Source organism: Lycium ferocissimum, chromosome 6, assembly GCF_029784015.1.
Source record: "Lycium ferocissimum isolate CSIRO_LF1 chromosome 6, AGI_CSIRO_Lferr_CH_V1, whole genome shotgun sequence".
Classification (NCBI taxonomy): domain Eukaryota; kingdom Viridiplantae; phylum Streptophyta; class Magnoliopsida; order Solanales; family Solanaceae; genus Lycium; species Lycium ferocissimum.
The window spans coordinates 19,726,700-19,748,337 of NC_081347.1; positions in this window are offsets into that span (position 1 = coordinate 19,726,700).

The window sequence follows — 21,638 nt, forward strand, 5'->3', positions numbered from 1 at the left end:
TTTCATTGTATTCCATTGTATATGCGCATACTACAACTTTACATTTCTTAAACAAATAACCATATTTCATTATATTTCAGTGTTTATTTTTCTGTATTTGGAAGTTTTTAGATCTTTAGTGATTTTTTAATTCAAAAAGTTTTGATTGTGATAAAAGTTGAAAAAGATTCGTAAGCTTTTATGGAACAACAACCGTTACGCGTGATTTATGGGAAGTTTTAAATTGAATCCCATGATTTATTTATTTTTAAAAATTGTTCCATAAATAGGGCTTGATTTTACTCTTCAGTGATTTGTGTGAAATATGGTTGATTTAATTTGACTTACTATTTAAAAAGGAAAAGAATATTATATTCCATAAATATAGCCTATTTTTTCTCTCGGAATTTTTTTTAAAATAATATGTTCCAAAAATAGAGCCTAAATTTACTCTAACGTGTTTTGTATTTCGCTGTATTTCACTATATTTCACTGTATTTCAAAAATGCGAGATACAACTGAAATACAGCCAAAAGCAACTACGAATTGTAAATCTTCAACTTGTAGCTATAACTAGTTAGAAGCTATTAAAAGGTAGCTATTTGTGTAAGTTTAAGAGGAAAGGACATTGTGTGTCCATCAGAAATTTTAATGGCCCAAGTTTTATCTTAATGCGGCGAAATAGACTTTCAACCCAAATTATTGACACGAAATAGCCTAGCGGTCCAATCACTACAAGAGATCAGACGTTTCTGCGACGCTCAAAGTCGCTGTAAAAGATCACAAAGTCGCCACTAAAGGTCGTTACATGTACTGCTGTTGCTAAAGGTTTTTTTGTGACGAACCCAGGGGATCGCCGCAAGAACTACCCATTTTATGGCGACTAAGTTTGCCACAAAAGGAAACAAATATGCGACAAAAAAATTTCAGAAACAAGAGAAATGAAGAAGAAAGAAGAAGAAGTGGTGGAGGAAATTGGGCCTTCAAGAAATATCCCAAAACATGTATAATATGTATATAATAATTATATAATATGTGTATAATTAGTAAGTATACATTGATTATACATTTATTATAAACAAATTATACAACAATGAATATTTTCTAAATACATATTGTAGGGATACATATTTTATACAACAATGATACAGTTGCTATACATATACAGTAGTGATACATTTTCTATACAACAAAGACACAATTTCTATACATATGCTAGAATTAGTTAACAAAAGACTACGTAATGAAATTATTTTGAAAAGGCTAAAAAATATTTTTTAAGCTTCTTGACCATCAAGTGTCAATAGTTTTTGACCCATTTTCTTGTTGAGCAATTTAAGCCAACAAATATTGGCATTCTTGAGCCAAATTTGTATCCAGCTTACGCATAAATAGGAGCACAATCTCCCCACCCCCCCCCCCCCCCTCGGCCCTTAAAATCAAGCTTATTGCCATTCTTAAATAAAGTAACTTACCTTTACCAAATTGTGAGTAGAAAATCACGGAGTGTTTGTTTTGAGGAAAACTCTACATCCTCAACTTATATTCTGCCATTGAATACATGTATGTAAAGTGAGGTATATCAATCCGCCCTATGTATATCAATAATTTTTATTTTTCGGTTAAACAGATACTTCTGTCTACTGATATATATTCATAGTAACATATATCTACATCTTAGTTACATGAAAGATTTAACTAAAGGTGACCTTTTAGTTGTGAAATTAGTATAGGTGACTTGTGGGGACCACATCAAATCAAAACCCAATTAAATTTGGGATTAAGATGATTGAGTCCAAAATGTATTTTTTTCAAACTTCTTAATCTTTTATAAAATACAAAAAGATCCCAACTTAATCCAAAAAAAACCCACCAGCCCCCCTTCTCCTCCTCCCACCCCTCCCCAGCCCCACCCCCCCCCCCCCCCACCAATTTTTTTTTTTTAAGAAAAGTTTGGATATTTTTTATTTGCTTCCCAATTTTTTTTTTGTTTTTAAAAAATTTTAATTTCTTTATTTATTTTTTCACCCCCCCCCTCGTCCTCCCAACCCTCCCCCAGTGCAATCACTCCCCCTCCCCACCCCAAAAAAAAAAAAAAAAAAAAAATTAAAAAGAAGTTTTGATTTTTTTTCCAGTCCCCACTCTTCTTCCTTCCACCCCTCACCCACCCCATCCCCCCCCCCCCCCCCCCGCCTAATTTTTTTTTAAAGTTTTGTTATTTTATTTACTTTTTCACCAGCCACCCCCGTCCCACACCCCACACCCCATTTTTTTTTTTTTAAGTATTGATTTTCTTTATTTGTTTTTACTGCTCCCCACACACACCCACGCCCAAAAAATTTTGATTTTGTTTACCTGTCCCCACTCCTCCTCCTCCCACCTCTCCCCCCCCCCCCCCCCCCCACCCCCTACAAAAAATTTGAAAAGTTTTTCTTTTTGTTTTTTTGCACCTTTCACCTTTCCAAAAAAAAAATTTTGTTTTAAAAAAAAGTATTGAATTTTTTTTTTTTTTTTGCACCACCAACCCTACTTTAACCCCACCACCCCCCCCGCCAAAAAAAAGTTTTTTCTTGAAAAGAAGTTTTGAATTATTTTTTTTGGTTTCTTACTTCCCCCACCCACAACAAAATTAAGTTTTGAATTTTTTATTTTTTTTGGTTTCTTACTTCCCCCACCCACCCCCAAAAAAATTAATTTTGTTTTAAAAAAAAGTATTGGAAAGTTTTTATTTTTTGGTTTTTTGCCCCCCACCCCCCTCTCTTTCCCCCCACCCCATCCCCCTACAAAAAAAATCTTGAAATGAAGTTTTAATTTTTTTTTTTTTTTTTTTTTTTTTTTGGGTTCAGGAAAAGTTTATAGTGAATAGATGGTTTTTTTGTTCTTGTTTGATATGGTTCGGGGTTTGGAAAATATATCCAACGGATAGTTTTTTTGTTCTTGTCATGGTATTTATCGATTCTATTTGTGGAAGATAACCAACAGATTTGTAGTTATTGCAACAAGTTCTACACTTTTTGCAACAAGTAGACAATCTGTTGGAACAACTACAAATCTGTTGAACATAGCTTCAGTTATTTAGTTTTTTTTTTTTTTTTGTAGAAGATATCCTCTGATTTGTAGTTGTTGCAACAAGTTCTACACTTGTTGCAACAAGTAGACAATCTGTTGCAACAACTACAAATCTGTTGGACATAGCTTCAGTTATTCGGTTCTGTTCGTAGAAGATATCTAACAGATTTGTAGTGGTTGCAACAAGTTCTACACTTGTTGTAACAAGTAGACAATCTGTTGTAACAACTACAAATCTGTTGGACATAGCTTCGATTATTTAGTTTTTTTTTTTTGTAGAAGATATCCTGATTTGTAGTTGTTGCAACAAGTTCTACACTTGTTGCAACAAGTGACAATATGTTGCAACAACTACAAATCATTGGACATAGCTTCGATTGTTCGGTTACATGTGCGAAGATATCCAACAGATTTGTAGTTGTTGCAACAATTTCTACATGTGTTGCAACAAGTAGACAATTTATTTATGAATCAGCAAATGTTGAGGAAAGATATGGTCAAATTGAACAGCCAAACTGACAATCAATCCTTAGAAAGAGATGAAGAACAGAGCAAAGAAGCAGTAGATATAAATGAAGAAAGTGAAGAAAAACTAGAAGATGAAGAAACTGATGATGGAAATGAAGGAGATGGAGTAGATCAAGGAAATGTTGCTACACCTTAGAAGGCGATTCTTGAACAAATTATTACTTAAGTTGTGGTATTTGGAGCCAAGGTTGCTGTTGAACAATTTCTGTTTTTTTTTTTTTTTTTTTTGTCCTTTATGTTATTTGTGAATGATATTTATGAACTTATTTATTTTGATTAGTTGTGGTATTTGCAACCAAGGTGGATGTTGAACAATTTTTGTTTATGAGCTTATTTATTTTGCTTACTAATTATTGCAACAGATGCATGCAGTTGTTGAAGAAGTTGCAACAAGGTACTAATTTGTTTTAACAAGTTACTCATCTATTTCAACAGGTTACTAATCTTTTTAAACAAGTTGCTTAGTTATTTTAACAAATTATTTACCTTGTTGGAAAAAATCAAACAATGGCTTAAATTATTGCAAAAACTAAAAAATATGTCGCAACATATGAGTTAATTGTTGCAACGAGATCATACACTTGTTGAAGAAGTTGCAACAAGTTATTAATGTGCTTCAACGGATGGATCGGATGTTTAAGCAAGTTGCTTAGTTGTTGCAAAAAGATTTGAATTATTGCAACAACTTACTTATATGTTACAACAGATATCTCATATGTTGCAACAACTTACTCATATGTTGCAGCAGGTATCTCATATGTTGCAACAACTCCTCCATTATTGCAACATATTCACGATATTGATCACATTGAACTCCTTTGTTTATACTAAGTAACATTGAGTTCATTTGTTTATCACTAAATATGGTTGAATTAAGTACTTCACATCAAAACACTCTAATGATCACTCGATTTAGGAAGAACACACTTAGAATTGCCCATCTAATCCATGAAATTACTATCTAATCCATTAAGGATATTAGTAGATATATATATATATATTCATCACTAAATACCATTTATTTCCTTTGTTTAACATTAAATATGGGTTAATCAAGTAGTTCGCATCAAATTACTCTAATGATCACTCGATTTACTGCATACTGACTTAGTAGATCATTTTTCCTGACTCAAAATACATCAAATTGATTAAGTATTATACATTGATCACTAAATATCGTTGATTTCCTTTGTTTATCACTAAATATGTGTGAATTAAGTAGTTCACATTAATTCACTCTAATGATAACTCGATTTAGTACATACTGACTTAGTATATCATATTTCCTGAATCAAAACACATCAAATTGATTAAGTATATACATTGATTACTAAATATCGTTGATTTCCTTTGTTTATCCTTAACTATGGGTGAATCAAGTAGTTCACAGTGCATACTGACTTAGTAGATCATCTTTTCTGACTCAAAATACCATCAAATTGATTAAGTATTATATATTAATCACTATATATCATTGATTTCATTTGTTTATCACTAAATATGGGTGAATCAAGTAGTTGATATCAATTCACTCTAATGATCATTGGATTTAGTGCATACTAACTTAGTAGATCATCTTTCCTGACTCAAAATACCATTAAATTGATTAAGTATTATAAATTGATCACTACATATTGTTGATTTCGTTTGTTTATCACTAAATATCATTGATTTCCCTTTGTTGATCACTAAATATGGGTGAATCAAGTAGTATCTGTTGCAACTACTGTAATATCTGTTGCAGCAAGTGTATTATCTGTTGCAACAACTGTAGTATCTGTTGCAGCAAGTGACATAGTTGTTGAACAAGTCCTTACTCTTGGATAAACACAACAAGTTACCCAGTTTCTGCAACAAGTCACTTCACTTGTTGGGAAAACCCCAACATGTAACTTAGATTCTTTGCAACAAAGGCCTGTCGGTTGTTGCAACAGATTGCTACTTGTTGAAAATCTTTTAGCGATTGAATAAAACCCAACAAGATACTAGTTGCTTTTAACAAGTCACCTTACTTGTTGGATAAAACACAACAAGTTACTGAGTCAGTTGTATATGATTCATTAGTTGTTGGAAATTGTTCAGCAATTTATTAACAAGAATACACACATTTGTGATTAAACACGATCAACATATCATATAAACCAAGTTCACAAACACCAAGAACAGAAATTATCATTCTAAAAAAGAACAACATTAAAATGTCATAAAGTTTCAACAAATAACTATTATTACAACACAGTGCAATTAACAACTATGGAGCATTTCGGTTTAGACATGTTATTTTTTGTGCCAACTGTTTTGCATAAGGAGCATTTGTTTTTTCTCGTTCGCAATGATTCCCCGATTCCACGCCTCCTCTTTGTCCGCCTTCTTCCAGCTTTTGCTGGGATCAACATATGGAGGAGGTATCTCTCTCTCTAATTCAAAACTTCTTTTCAAGATTTTTTTTTGCGGGTGTGGTGGGGCAAAAAACAAAAAAACAAAAAAATTTCAAAATTTTTTTTAAAACAATTTTTTTTGGGGTGGGTGGGTGGAGTAAGAAACCAAAGAAAAAAAAAATTCTTTTCAATTTTTTTTTTTTTTTTGGCGGGGGGGGGGTGGGGTGCCAAAAACCAAAAATAAAAACTTTTTTAAAAAAATAAAATTAATTTTTTTAGGAGGTAGGGGGTGGGGGTAGGGGGGAGGGGCGAGGGGGATGGTGCCAAAAACCAAAAACAAAAACTTTTCAAAACTTTTTAAAAAAAAAATAAAATTAATTTTTTTGGGAGGGTGGGGAAAAAAAAACTTTTAATTTTTTTTTTTTAAAAAAATTTTTTTGGTGGGAGTGGGGGGTGGGGGGCTAGGGAGGGGGGCGTGGTGGGGGTGGGGGGTAGGGGTGGGGGTGGTGCAAAAAAAAAATTAAAAATCTTTTTTAAAAAAATATTTGTTTTGGTGGGGGTAGGGGTGGGGGCCATGCGAGGGGAGCGTGGTTGGGGGCTAGGGGCAGGGGTGGGGGGTTGTGCAAAAAAAAAAAAAACTTTTAAAAATCTTTTTTAAAAAAAAAAATTTTTGGTGGGGGGTGGGAGTGGGGGTGGGGGCAAGGGAGGGACGTGGTCGGGGGGGGGCGGAGAGGGTGGGGGTGGTTCAAAAAAAACAAAAACAAAAAAAAAACTTTTAAAAATCTTTTTTAAAAACACATTTTTTTTTGTGGGGGTAGGGGTGGGGGGCAAGGGAAGGGGCATGGTCGGGGGCTGGGGGCAGGGGTGGGGGTGGTGCAAAAAAACAAAAAAACAAAAAACTTTTCAAAATCTTTTTCAAAAAAACATTTTCTTTGGTGGGGGGTGCGAGGCAAGGGCAGGGGCAGCGTGGGGGGATGGGGGCAGGGAGGGGAGTGGGGGCGAGGGACAAAGTGTTAAAAATAAAACTTGAGGGCAAAGTGTTAAAAATAAAGTTGAGGGTCAAAGTATCAAAAACAAAACTATTGGGCTCAAAACCCCTTAATCACTAATAAAAATCATCATCTCTACTCAATAACTAAAACTTGAATCACCTCCCCTCAATTTTAAAACTTAAAGGTCACTTATATTTAAATGCCCCTAGTTACATTAGAGTTAACGGCGCCAGGGCTATTTAGTTGTCCAAAGTCATCACCCTCATGGGTGGTCCAAAATTTACAACCCGATTAAAAAGAGTACCACATTGGTCATCAAAATATACATTTCTAACAAAAATAGGAGGAGCTTTCAATAACTTCACTTCATCAAACAAAAGTTGGTTCCCCCCTTCTTTGACTAGCAAGTCCGCCATGTATATCAATAATTATTATTGAGAAAACGAAAATTAGGACTTGTATTCATTCCTAAACTGTTGCAATATGGGATTCATATTATATTTTTAGGTAGAACAAATATAATGTACCGTTTTAATGTATATCACATGTGCACTATGGGATACATAGTGTATTTTTGTAAGTAGAGTAAAAATAATAATTTCACAAGGCAAGATTTTCATTGAAACTATGCCTATTCGGACAAAGTTACATAAAAACTATGTCTTTTAGCATAGTTTCTATGGAAACTATGCCTTCCGGCATAGTTTTGTAGAAATTAAGTTATCATTCAAAAACTATGCTTATTCGGGCAAAATATGTCTTAAGACATAGTTTTGTAGTATGCCTTTTCCGGCATATTTTTGTGGTATAACTTAATTTCTACAAAACTATGTCGGACAAGGCATAGTTACATAGAAACTATGCCTTGTCCGACATAGTTCTGTAGAACTTAAGTTATCCTACAGAACTATGTCCTAAGACATAATTTTGCCCCGATTAAGCATAGTTTCTATGAAAACCTTGCCTTGCGATTTTTTTTTTTTGGCTCTGCTGGGGTTCGAACCTAGAATCTCTGATTTCATAGACCAGCGAAAAAGGGTACTTTGGCCCACAAATTTTCATGAAATGAGAAATAGGGACAAAAATTGTCACGACCTAGCCCCGTAGGCCGTGACTAGTGCCCGAGCTGGGCACCCAAACACATTCACAGAATCCGAATCACAAACAGATAGCTTATGCGTGTACAAATATCGAGCTTTGTCTCAAATTAACTCAAACTCAAACATATATATATCGAAGGCAAGGCTATCAAACGGCGCATCGGCCCCAAAACATATACAAATGCAAGCGACAAGGCCGCCCGGCGAATGGGATCGCCCAAAACATATAACATACAAACACACCCGTACGAAATAGGCTAACCCACGCCTACGTCTACGGACCTCTAAACGGACAAACGAATCATATGACGGGACGGGACCCCGCCGTGCCCCCGAACAAACCAATACATATGCGACGAACGGATATATACCAAGATGTGGGCTCGGAATAAGGAAGCTCTCCAACGACGAATGGGTGTCCTAGATCGCGGATCACCAAATCGTGCGTCTATACTGCGGGCATGAAACGCGACCCGGGAGAAAGGGGTCGGTATTTTAATATGTCGAGTATGCAAAGCGAGAAGATACGATGGCAAATCGAGTCATAATCGAACGAAGTGCAGAAAGTGAGCATAATAACCAGAATACCAAAGTGCTTGCATCTGAAGTACAAATCATACATAAGCGGTACCGAAGACAAATATAACCATCAGAATGTCAAATGCTTAGCTTTCTTTTGAAAAACATTTCTGTCTCATACATACGGAAAATAGAACATATCATATGTGTTGACATTACCGGTGTGGGATTCGCCTAAGCCAATGTGGGTTTGCCCCACCATTGGGTTTGCCCCACCACCGGTCCGATACTGTTGATCATATTCCAGAATACATATATCATATCACGAGTCATAATCAAAACAGAAGTACAGAAAGTAAGTTTATATCCAAAACGCCAAATACCGCGGTCAAATACCCAGGGATCAATATTATCCGACATACCGCGGTCAAATATCCAGCGGTCAATATTATCCGACATACCGCGGCCAAATACCCAGCGGTCAATATTATCCGACATACCGCGGCCAAATACCCAGCGGTGCTCGGCGAACCGGACATATCATGCTCCGAATATCATGTAGGGCGCGCGATACATAACCGGCCGGGACTCGGCGAAAGATGCAATAACCATTTGCACGAGCGAGTAGTGAGTGATCATATGCAATGCAAAACACTTACAAGGATCCAACGAGGTAATCAAAGCGAACTATCATTTACCACCCAAGATAATAGTCAAATCGATTTTCTTCCGAATATCACTCGGGAGCATATCCAACCGAACATCAGGAACCATAGTCACGTATCAAAATCGCATACATAAAAATCCTTATTTCAGACTCTACAAATCAATAAGTAATCATACTCGGGGGTCGGAAAGATAGTCATATTAAATTCTTTCAAAAATAGGTCGTTAGAACCAAACATAGACAGTCGCGGGACCCACGGACGAGCGTCAACCCAATCCGGGCCCGCCTATGGAAATCAAAGTCATTACTCGTCATGAAATCATTTGCGAAGATATCAAAGCGATCCGAGCCCTTTCTTGAAAGTTACTACTGTTCGTAGTTTCGGAATCATTTAGGAACAAAACTCTTTTGAAAACAAAACTTTTATGCAACTTTTGAAATTTAGTCATACAAAAGACATAAGGACCATAAATCGACTAAATTAAGAGTACGAATGCCAAGAAACAAATAAGAATCGTTTACGAGCTTATCAAAGCAATCCGGTTCTGTCCATGAAAGTCACGGACATTTTTAGACATAAGATCCTTTCGGGACTAACCGTTTACAAAGCATTTCAAATCAAATCGTATCAAAGACATACGGACCATAGCTTGACAATATTAAGGATGCCAACATCACAAAGCAAATATGAATCATAAACATGTTCGGATTTTTCGAATAGAATTTCCCCCAAGGCTCATAACGTATCACAACTTACTTGCGTCTAGGACATGCCAAAAAGAAAGAAGGATAGGCTTCACATACCTCGTCCGCTCTCAAAGTCAATCCAAACTCAAACCTCGGGCTCTCCAAAATCTACAAATACGACATAATATGCCAAACATTAGCTATCGATACTTAGGAATTCATTTCCAAACCAACACTTAATTCTACAGAAATTTGGGCGACGATTCCCAGAATAGGCTACACCAACCCGAGAATTTAACTCGGCCAAATCAACAACAACAACCAACCTAGCAACATCAATAATCAATCCGAAAGGCAATATAACATTAGTAACTCTCTTTTACATCATTCAACAACTTTCAATATATTCAATTCAACGGCTTACCTTCAAGCCAACACCAACGCTTATACATTCAAATACTAACCCGAACCCATACCAACAATATTCAAAGACATTTTAAACAATTCATACAACATTTCAAACGTCTCAAATAATACTCCAACTCACCCGAAAACAGTCCCCAAACCCGAGAACACATCCATAACACATCCCTCACTTCCAAATCATGATTTGCACCCACAATCCACATTCTAACAATGTCATTCTCATAAATATACAAATTACATTAAATGCACAATAACCTCCAAATCAGCCCATACAATTACAACATCAAGCTTGAGTCATTAAACTCTCATTTCCAACATAGAATTCGTAACGACAACATTCAAAATTCCAAATAGAATTAATCCATTCTTATCATATATTATGACCTATATTCGGCCACACTACACATATACATATATTGATGATTCTCATTCTTTTCTTCACACTACACAACTAAACATGCTACATAGAATCAATTCATCATCTCAACACAACACACACACACACGACCATACACACCCTACACGGCTCAACTCCAACATACTATATTTCATGAATTTCATCTATTTTAGCATACTACAACATGCATACACCATTCATAACACATAAAACATGATTAAATCTTACCTTTCTTCCTTCACCTTCACAACTAGCTAGGGTTAGCTAGGATGAAAACTAGAGGTTTGATCGCTCCAACAACACTTCCACGCTACTTAGGGACCTCCAATTAGTGGATTTTCACCAAGGAAATATTTTTGAGATGGCTAAAATTGGACTTGGTTTTTTGGGTTCTTGGCCGAAGCCTCTTGGTTTTCATCAAGGTTCTTGTCTTTTTTTTTTCTAAGTATAGAATGAGGATAGATGACTTAGAAGTCATCTTTTAAGCTTCCACAAGAGTTATACATGTGTTCATGGCCCACACACATGTGTTGGAGTAATTAAAATTGGCCACCAAATGTGTGGGAGCCATACCCCACACCACACGGCCAACATGGCTATTTTGCATGATTTGCAACTTCCAATTATATCACTTTTGGTCCCAAATTTTCCTAAATGTTCTATGCCAACAAATTCATGAACAACTTATGTCTCAAAACAAAACCGAAGGTCAAAAATCCCGACTTCGTATCCTTGAATGGCTTTGTCCTTAACTTATCATAGTTAACCCGGACTGTCCCAAGGTACGAAATACAGGATATAACATCCTCCCCCCCCCCCCCCCTTAGAACATTCGTCCCGGAATGTTAAATTAGCCTTACGGGATCTTATAAACACTCGGGGAGTTTCTTTTACAATTATCGCAAACGAGTTCGTACGCATAAATCAACATAACCAATCAAGGGGTCTAAATTACACCGTAGCCGCGTCCGGTGGCGCTTCACCCGATCCCGTCTACGGTCAACGCATATAGGCGGTTCGATGGACCGCCCGAACCGAGGCTCCGCCACGGCCTGCGCCACGCCTCGCCGGCGTCGGTATGCCCCGCCCCGTCGGGCGCATAGCTACGAAGGTGAAGACGAACCGGCAACCGACCCGTGGGCCGAGCCGCTCCCCTCACACCGCCCCCGAGCCGACAATCTCTCATAAAGTGCCCTGGACACAAGTAAAGCAACCACCCGTGGCACGACGACATTCCCTCCGGGTGGCGTCCCACAGGACATCGGGGTAGGGTGGCCTCGGCCGGCCGGAACCTCTCGTCCACCGTGAGCCCGGCGCCCGGAGCTCGACACCGCCCCCCGAATACCCCGCATCATCTCGGCTCCCGTGCGCGAATCGCGGGGGTGTACTGTGTCGGCCGACCTCCCGCTACGCCGCAGGGTTCGCCTCGAGACTCTCTAGAATACCCGGGATCTAGCCCTCTTGGGCGGCCCCTATCATAATCTCCTATCGGCCGACGCCCCCCGCGTCGCTCCTCCATACCCCGGGTACGTGCTCGAACCCGTGCGATGTCCATCCTCGACGGGCCGCCATCACCGTACAACGAAGCAACTGTGTAATCATCCGGCCCCATCACAAATCGGCATCCGATCCGTCAATCGCCCACAAGCGCACGCATGCGGCCAACGAATCAAACTCCAAACGCGCCCGGACGCTCGCCCCTGTCGGGGGGTGTGCTCTACCCCCGGCTCGCCGCGGCCGGGGAGTGAAACGGGCCGAAAGGCCTCCGTGAACTCGCCCCATACCGGCCGGGGAGGGGCACCCTCACCTTCGGACAACATCCAGGACTCATACCGCTAGCCGCCACATCATGCCCTCGGTATGACGCTAGCTCACCGTAGACTCGGTCTCGGAAGCCTTGACAAGCCGCAACGTACGCCGCATCTCGAACAAACTCATGAGGGTCCTCCTAGGCTTCGACCCGAAAAACTCGGTGGATTACATATCGAAAATCACGGGCCCTCGAATCGTCACGTCGGTCCGCCCGATCACCCCCACCCGTGCCTCGCGGGCTCGCCCACGCTACCAATCTAGTCAATAACCGAATCCTCTCGCGTGGCCCCATCATCCGCCTCGGGCCGGGAGCCGGAGGCTCGGGTGCTCGAACCTCGGGAGTCGGCGGTGGAGCCGCCCCGACTCGCAGCCAGCTGTCGCTCCAAGCCTCTCTAATACGGAAGTGTAGCCGAACCGGGCCGGGGCACAATCTCGGGTGCGAGGCTCGGCACGGCCCCTAACTCTCCGGCCGGGCCGGTCCCACCCCCGCTGCTATAGACTTGCCCTTCACGGGCAGCCCGTGGCCTTCCTCGGAGGCATCGCCGAAAACATAACATTTCGTCGAGAGAAGAGTCATCCTGATAACACAGCTCTATCGCACGATCTAAGATAAAAAAGAAAGATAACATCCTAAATGTCCTGTAGCCTCCTGTTTATAGATGTGGTGCACAACATACCGATAAACAAGACTCTACTAGACACGGTTCGTAGACATTCCGAGGACGAATCGCTTTCGATACACTGCCACGACCTAGCCCCGTAGGCCGTGACTATTGCCCGAGCTGGGCACCCAAACACATTCACAGAATCCGAATCACAAACAGATAGCTTATGCGTGTACAAATATCAGACGCTGTCTCAAATTAACTCAAACTCAAACATATATATATCAGAAGCCGACAAGGCTATCAAACGGCGCATCGGCCCCAAAACATATACAAATGCAAGCCGACAAAGCCGCCACGCGAATGGGATCGCCCGAACATATAACATACAAACACACACACATACGTAATAGGTCTAACCCACATATACGTCTACGGATCTCTAAACGTACAAAACGTAATCATATGACGGACGGGGCCCCGCCGTACCCCCCGAACAAACCAATACATATGCGGCGAACGGATATATACCAAGATGTGGGCTCGGAATAAGGAAGCTCTCCAACGACGGATAGGTGTCCTAGACTGGCGGATCACCGAACTGTGCGTCTATACCTGCGGGCATGAAACGCAGCCCCCGGAGAAAGGGGGTCAGTACGGAATATGTACTGAGTATGCAAAGCAGAAGATACAGTAAGCAAATCTGAGTCATAATCGAACAGAAGTGCAGAAAGTGAGCATAATAACCAGAATACCAAAGTGCTTGCATCTGAAGTACAAATCATACATAAGCGGTACCGAAGACAAATATAACCATCAGAATGCCAAATGCTTATCTTTCTTTTGAAAAACATTTCTGTCTCATACATACGGAAAATAGAACATATCATATGTGTTGACATTACCGATGTGGGATTCGCCTAAGCCAATGTGGGTTTGCCCCACCACCGGCTCCGATACCAACTGATCATATTCCAGAATACATATATCATATCACGAGTCATAATCAAAACAGAAGTACAGAAAGTAAGTGTATATCCAAAACACCAAATACCGCGGTCAAATACCCAGCGATCAATATTATCCGACATACCGCGGCCAAATACCCAGCGGTCAATATTATCCGACATACCGCGGCCAAATACCCAGCGGTGCTCGGCGAACCGGACATATCATACTCTAGAATATCATGTAGTGCGCACGATACATAACCGGCCCGGGACTCGGCGAAAGATGCAATAACCATTTGCACGAGCAGAGTAGTGAGTGATCATATGCAATGCAAAACACTTACAAGGACCCAACAGCATAATCAAAGCGAACTATTATTTACAACCCAAGATAATAGTCAAATCAGATTTTCTTCCGAATATCACTCGGGAGCATATCCAACCGAACATCAGGAACCATAGTCACGTATCAAAATCGCATACATAAAAATCCTTATTTCAGACTCTACAAATCAATAAGTAATCATACTCGGGGGGTCGGAAAGATAGTCATATTAAATTCTTTCAAAAATAGGTCGTTAGAACCAAACATAGACAGTCACGGGACCCACGGACGAGCGTCAACCCAATCCGGGCCCGCCTATGGAAATCAAAGTCATTACTCGTCATGAAATCATTTGCGAAGATATCAAAGCGATCCGAGCCCTTTCTTGAAAGTTACTACCGTTCGTAGTTTCGGATCATTTAGGAACAAAACTCTTTTGAAAACAAAACTTTTATGCAACTTTTGAAATTTAGTCGTACAAAAGACATAAGGACCATAAATCGACTAAATTAAGAGTACGAATGCCAAGAAACAAATAAGAATCGTTTACGAGCTTATCAAAGCAATCCGGTTACGCCTCCATGAAAGTCACGGACATTTTTAGACATAAGATCCTTTCGGGACTAACCGTTTACAAAGCATTTCAAATCAAATCGTATCAAAGACATACGGACCATAGCTTGACCATATTAAGGATGCCAACATCACAAAGTAAATATGAATCATAAACATGTTCAGATTTTTCGAATAGAATTTCCCCCAAGGCTCATAACGTATCACAACTTACTTGCGTCTAGGACATGCCAAAAGGAAAGAAGGATAGGCTTCACATACCTCGTCCTCTCTCAAAGTCAATCCAAACTCAAACCTCGGGCTCTCCAAAATCTACATTTCAAACGTCTCAAATAATACTCCAACTCACCCGAAAACAGTCCCCAAAGCCGAGAACACATCCATAACACATCCCTCACTTCCAAATCATGATTTGCACCCACACTCCACATTCTAACAATGTCATTCTCATAAATATACAAATTACATTAAATGCACAATAACCTCCAAATCAGCCCATACAATTACAACATCAATCTTGAGTCATTAAAATCTCATTTCCAACATAGAATTCGTAACGACAACATTCAAAATTCCAAATAGAATTAATCCATTCTTATCATATAATATGACCTATATTCGGCCACACTACACATATACATATATTGATGATTCTCATTCTTTTCTTCACACTACACAACTAAACATGCTACATAGAATCAATTCATCATCTCAACACAACACACACACCTACACGACCATACACACCCTACACGGCTCAACTCCAACATACTATATTTCATGAATTTCATCCATTTTAGCATACTACAACATGCATACACCATTCATAACACATAAAACATGATTAAATCTTACCTTTCTTCCTTCACCTTCACAACTAGCTAGGGTTAGCTAGGATGAAAACTAGCGGTTTGATCGCTCCAACAACACTTCCACGCTACTTAGGGACCTCCAATTAGTGGATTTGCACCAAGGAAATATTTTTGGGATGGCTAAAATTGAACTTGGTTTTTTGGGTTCTTGGCCGAGAGCCTCTTGGTTTTCATCCAAGGTTCTTGTCTTTTTTTTTCTAAGTATAGAATGAGGATAGATGACTCAGAAGTCATCTTTTAAGCTTCCACAAGAGTTATACATGTGTTCATGGCCCACACACATGTGTTGGAGCAATTAAAATTGGCCACCAAATGTGTGGTAGCCACTCCCACACCACACGGCCAACATGGCTATTTTGCATGATTTGCAACTTCCAATTATATCACTTTTGGTCCCAAATTTTCCTAAATGTTCCATGCCAACAAATTCATAAACAACTTACGTCTCAAAACAAAACTGAAGGTCAAAAATCCCGACTTCGTATCCCGGAATGGCTTTGTCCCTAACTTATCATAGTTAACCCGGATTGTCCCAAGGTACGAAATACAGGATATAACAAAAATTAAAGACTAGTCCATATGAAGGGTGCAAACCCTAGTCCAAAACATGTGGGCTTGCCTTTCCCCTAAGAATATTATTTTGGAATTTTTACTCATTATAGCTTCTTTTAAGACCTAATTATTAATATTAACTACCATTTTATTTAATTATATTTAGTAGCTAATTAACTTTTCTAAATTACAATTGGTAGCTATATAAAAAATACATACTCAAATACATATATATATATATATATATATATATATATATATATATATATATATATATATATATATATATATATTTTTTTTTTTTTTCAATCACTACCCATTTCAGATTTTTTATTTCTCAAAACCCTAAAAAATCTCTCTCATCATCCAAACAGAGTGTTAGTTAAACCTCGTCCTCTCATCATTTCTTCTCTCGCAAACTCAACCTCTAGGGTTTAAACCCAGTCATTTCCACTTTCACCTAGAACCTCACCGCCATCACCATGGCACTCTATGCCTTACTCCTCCGCTCTTTCCGCCGTTCTTCCTCCATCACCCAAACCATAACAACATCCCCCCTCCACTCTCATCCACTGCCAAACCCTAACTTTCATCTCCCTCACCGCTCATTCGCTTTCTTCTCCGCCGAAGAAGCCGCCACCGAACGCCGCCGTCGCAAACGCCGCCTCCGTATTGAACCACCAATCAACGCTCTCCGTCGTGACCCCCTCTCTAGAGGCCCCCCCTCCCCTGACGACCCCGATCCTGTCTCCCCGATACCACGTCAGCGTTAGTGGGCCCACGTCTTAACCTTCACAATCGTGTTCAATCACTAATCCGTGTGGTTTGGATGGCACTGATTTTGAGATGGCGGCGGAGAAGATGACGTGGAGGTGGAGAGATTAGGGTTTTGGTGGTGGTGGAGAGATTAGGGTTTTTGGTGGTGGTGGTGTCTCAGTTTAGGTTTTTTGGTGGTGGCGGTGTCTCAAATTAGGGTTTTGGTGGTGGTGGAGAGATTAGGATTTTTGGTGGTGGTGGTGTCTCAGATCCGGCCGTATGTATTTTTTATTTTTTTGTGTGTATTTGTTAAAAGCCAAACACAAATACATTCAAAAAATCTGCATCTCACAAATACACATTTTTTGAATGTATTTGTGTTTGTATTTTTTGAGTGTATTTTTTAGTGTATTTTGTTAATAGCCAAACACACTGTTTTTGAATGTATTTGTCATATATTTGAATTTTTTTGTCTTGTATCTGAATGTATTTGTTGAAATCCATTCAAATACATGAAAATTTGAATGTATTTGGCTTCATATGTAGTTGGAATGTACACAATGTATTTGAAATACATCAAAGAAATACATAAAAAAAAAAATCCACTGAAATACATCAAAAATAAAATTAAAAAAATCACTAAAATACATCAAAAAAAAAATCACTGAAATGCATTAAAAAAAAAATAGACACAGAAATACATTATAGCAAAAAAAATCACTGAAATATATCAAAGCAAAAAAAAAAAAAAAATCACTATGTATTTGAAAACAAATAAATATACCTGTTAAAATACATATGTTCATTAAATAGTAGCTATAGTTGGTAATATTGAAAAGGTAGTTACTAGAGGTAAGAACCTACTAAAGGGTAGCTATTCCTGTAAGTTTACCTATTATTTTCCAAGTACAAGAATAATTAGGCATAGCATGGACCACAGATTTAATAACAAGGCTTCCATAGCGGTAAATTACAATTTATTCCAGTAAAAAACTGTAATTGCACTCCTCAGTTTAATTTCAAAATCTTTCATTAAATATTATTTAACTCCCCATGTTAAGGTTACATATATTAATCAATTAAATTAAATTACTGACAATTTAATTCATTGATTAATTAAATCCTTTATACTTCCGCTTCACTTATTTCATGTGAAGAATACAAAATCCACCTGCAGGGTTTTCACATGAAAACTTATAAGCATCCATAAAGGGGTATCATCAATCTTAAAGTCGAGATATGGATTTTATCAACTTATTATTTCACAAATGCATTTTTCCATTATCCAATTTATCAGAACATATGGACGCGCAATTGAGTCATAGCTTTTAATAAATCAAAATAATGAACAAATCACATTGATCATAATAATCATATCAAGATTAACAGTATACATACATTTAATGAGCTAGATAGGTTGTTTTATTATATTCAGTATGAGCTAGATAGGTTGTTTTATTATATTCAGTAAAAATACTTATCTCTACTTTGTCCATTCAATACACACAAAATGTGCTAGCACAAGAAGTTGGAACTATACCGTTCCCATAATGAAGATAATTAGATTTAATATTGTGCTACAATCACACCGATAGCTTTGTCCAATTTCTATTTTAGATTGTGAACATAAAACTTTATACTTATAACCGATGATTTAGTCTTCCGTGTATAAGCTAAACTCTATACACCAAATCATCTACTATACAAGTAAAAGACACACATACTAGTACATGATCTATTTAACTCTTTATTAAAATTAAATAAATAATTATTCTATAATAAATACTATATCCAAACACATAGTTAATAGTATATATCCCAACAAGTTGAACATTCCAACTTACAAAATGATCATCTAGACACCTATAAAATTTATGTGTCACGTCATCATTTGTGTTTACGTGTTCAACTTTATATAAGTTGAGGCTTTTATCAGACACCCGAATTGAAGATACTTACAACCTCAATCACGTTTGAGGACTTATTTATGTATTATGCCTTTTTTTAACGAGGAAGATAGAAGGTGGATTTGAGATAAAACCCATGGATGCCTTTTCAGTTATCTTAAATAGTAGCTTCCTTTTAGAAATTAGCCATTTCCATCAGATACAGTTGGTGATGTGAAAGATTATGGGGCCTTATTACAAGGTTCCTAGTAGGCATTATGAGCTCCCACGCTAGCTACCCATCCACATCCACATTAAAAAAAAAAAAAAATTGAATAGGTGTTCAGATTAAGTTGGAATAACTCATCATTTAATCCTTACTTTAAATCCAACAAGTGCGGTTTAATGTGCTGTTAGAAGTTAAACCTATTGATTTGATTTTAATGATTTGATTCCTCAACATGATAATGACTCCCTCTACTTTCTTTACTCACTCTTTAAAAAAAAATGGCTTTAGTGGTACGGTTAGTAATTTTCTATTTACCAAAATCAATTCGAAATTTATTCACGATCACTCTCAATATGAAATATATGATTAACAAACTGTATGTCTCAATTACTGGATTTATCTCTAGCTATAAACAAATGAATAGTATCAAACAAAAGATGAGATTAATTTTTCAGTGTTATGTTAGTTAATTTGGCCTGGATTTAAAATTTCCGATCTAGTCACAACTCCTTCGATACATTAAATGTACAATCACTTAGATAGTGAGATGTCGTTCTAAGTTTTTCTTTCTTAAAAATATAGTAATGATTGCAAAAATGTCAATTGTTGCGATCAATAAATATAGGGTATATGACCAACACTCGATGCGTTCAACTCCATCACGCGAACTCATTTCAACTTAGCTATTTTAACGTATCACTACTATACAAGAGGTCATAGATGACGGATAAAAATCGCCAATTTTACGCTTAAAAATTGTCATGACTAAAGTCGTCGTATTAAGTCAAAAAGGATCGAATATAGTAAACTAAGTTGCAATAGACAAACAATGTCAAGTATAGGAAGTTATTTGTAACGACCTGCTAGGTCGTTTTGAGTTCTAGGTCCCCTTTTTACTACAAGATTGTTCCGGTAGCTTTAAAATATTGTTTTCGACTTGTGGGGATATGTGGTACGATTCCCTAGGCAATTGGTGAGTATAGAAGAAGAAAAAGTAAATTTTGAAAATCGTTAAGTTAAGAAATGGAAATGGTTGACCAAAGCCAATATCTGGGTTAACGAACTCGTATGCGAGTTTGGATAGTTCAGTTAGGTCCGGAACGTGATGTGTGACTTAGTTAGATGATTGAAACGGATCGTGAGGGGTTCGTGTGTATTTTGGACTCTTGATTTAAAAACTGGTTAAAGTGATGAGTTGGAGTTGATCACGGTCAACATCGGCTCAAGACGATCCCGAATAGGTGTTCTGAGTTCCCGAGCAGGTTCGTAACGTGTTTTATTACTAAAATACACATTTGTTTTGTGTTGGAGATTCCGTATGAGTTTCAGGTGTTGTTTCCATGTTTGGGAGACACCAGAAATTCCTGGTGTCCAATTGCTGGTTTCCCCTTACATGATCGTGAGTGGCACGTTTGGGAAGAGTTGGCCAAGGCGGGCATCGCAATCACGGGCCACCGGTCGCGTTTGCGTAGAGTTTTTGGGGCAAGTTGGGACTAGGTCAGATCCCTCATCGTGGTCGCGAGCCACGCCTCGCTTTCGCGATGGGTCAGGTCAGGAGGGGCCGCGTTCCTAAGGGGCCCTTCGCAATTGCGAAGAAGGACCCTTGGGCAGATCAGATTTTTATTCCTATAAACAGGATTAGACATTTCGTTCCATAACTTGAGCTCTAGACTTCGGATTTATGAGACTTTTGAAGAGACACTTGAGATTCGTTGCTGTGGTAAGAATCTAACCTCCCTTTTATCGATTTGTTTTAGATTCTTGGAGGATTTGATCATTAAAATCATGATTTGAATTGTAAAATTGAGATCTCAAGCCTTAAGTTGAAAATTGGGTAATTCTTCAAATTGAAGTCGGATTTGAGTCATTTTAGGGATTTAGACTCTCATGGACTACAGGTAAACTGATTTTGGGATGAAATTACAGTTTTACCCTCCGACACTCGAAATTGACTTTTGGGTGACTTTTTGGGTGTGGACTAGTAATATAGTAATATGGCTCTCTACGAGCTCGTATGCCTATGTAGATTTCATTTTCGAACATATCGGGATTGTTCGTAAGCTTTGAGTAAAAGCCACGCTTTGTTGTGAGCTTCAGGTTTCGAAATCTAGCAAGTTGAGACCTTACTTGACTCTATTTAAAGCGCGTGGTTGGTAAATTAACCAATGATAAGGGAAACATGTAATAAGGGGGTTCTCAGACTTGTGAGGTTATGATCACTCGTATGGGTACCAGTGCCATGAATGGGGAAGTTGTGTAGTATTTGAATTGTTTACTTCGATTGTAAGAATGCCAACGGATGTGGGCATTAACCGATAGTTAATTCTGACTGATAT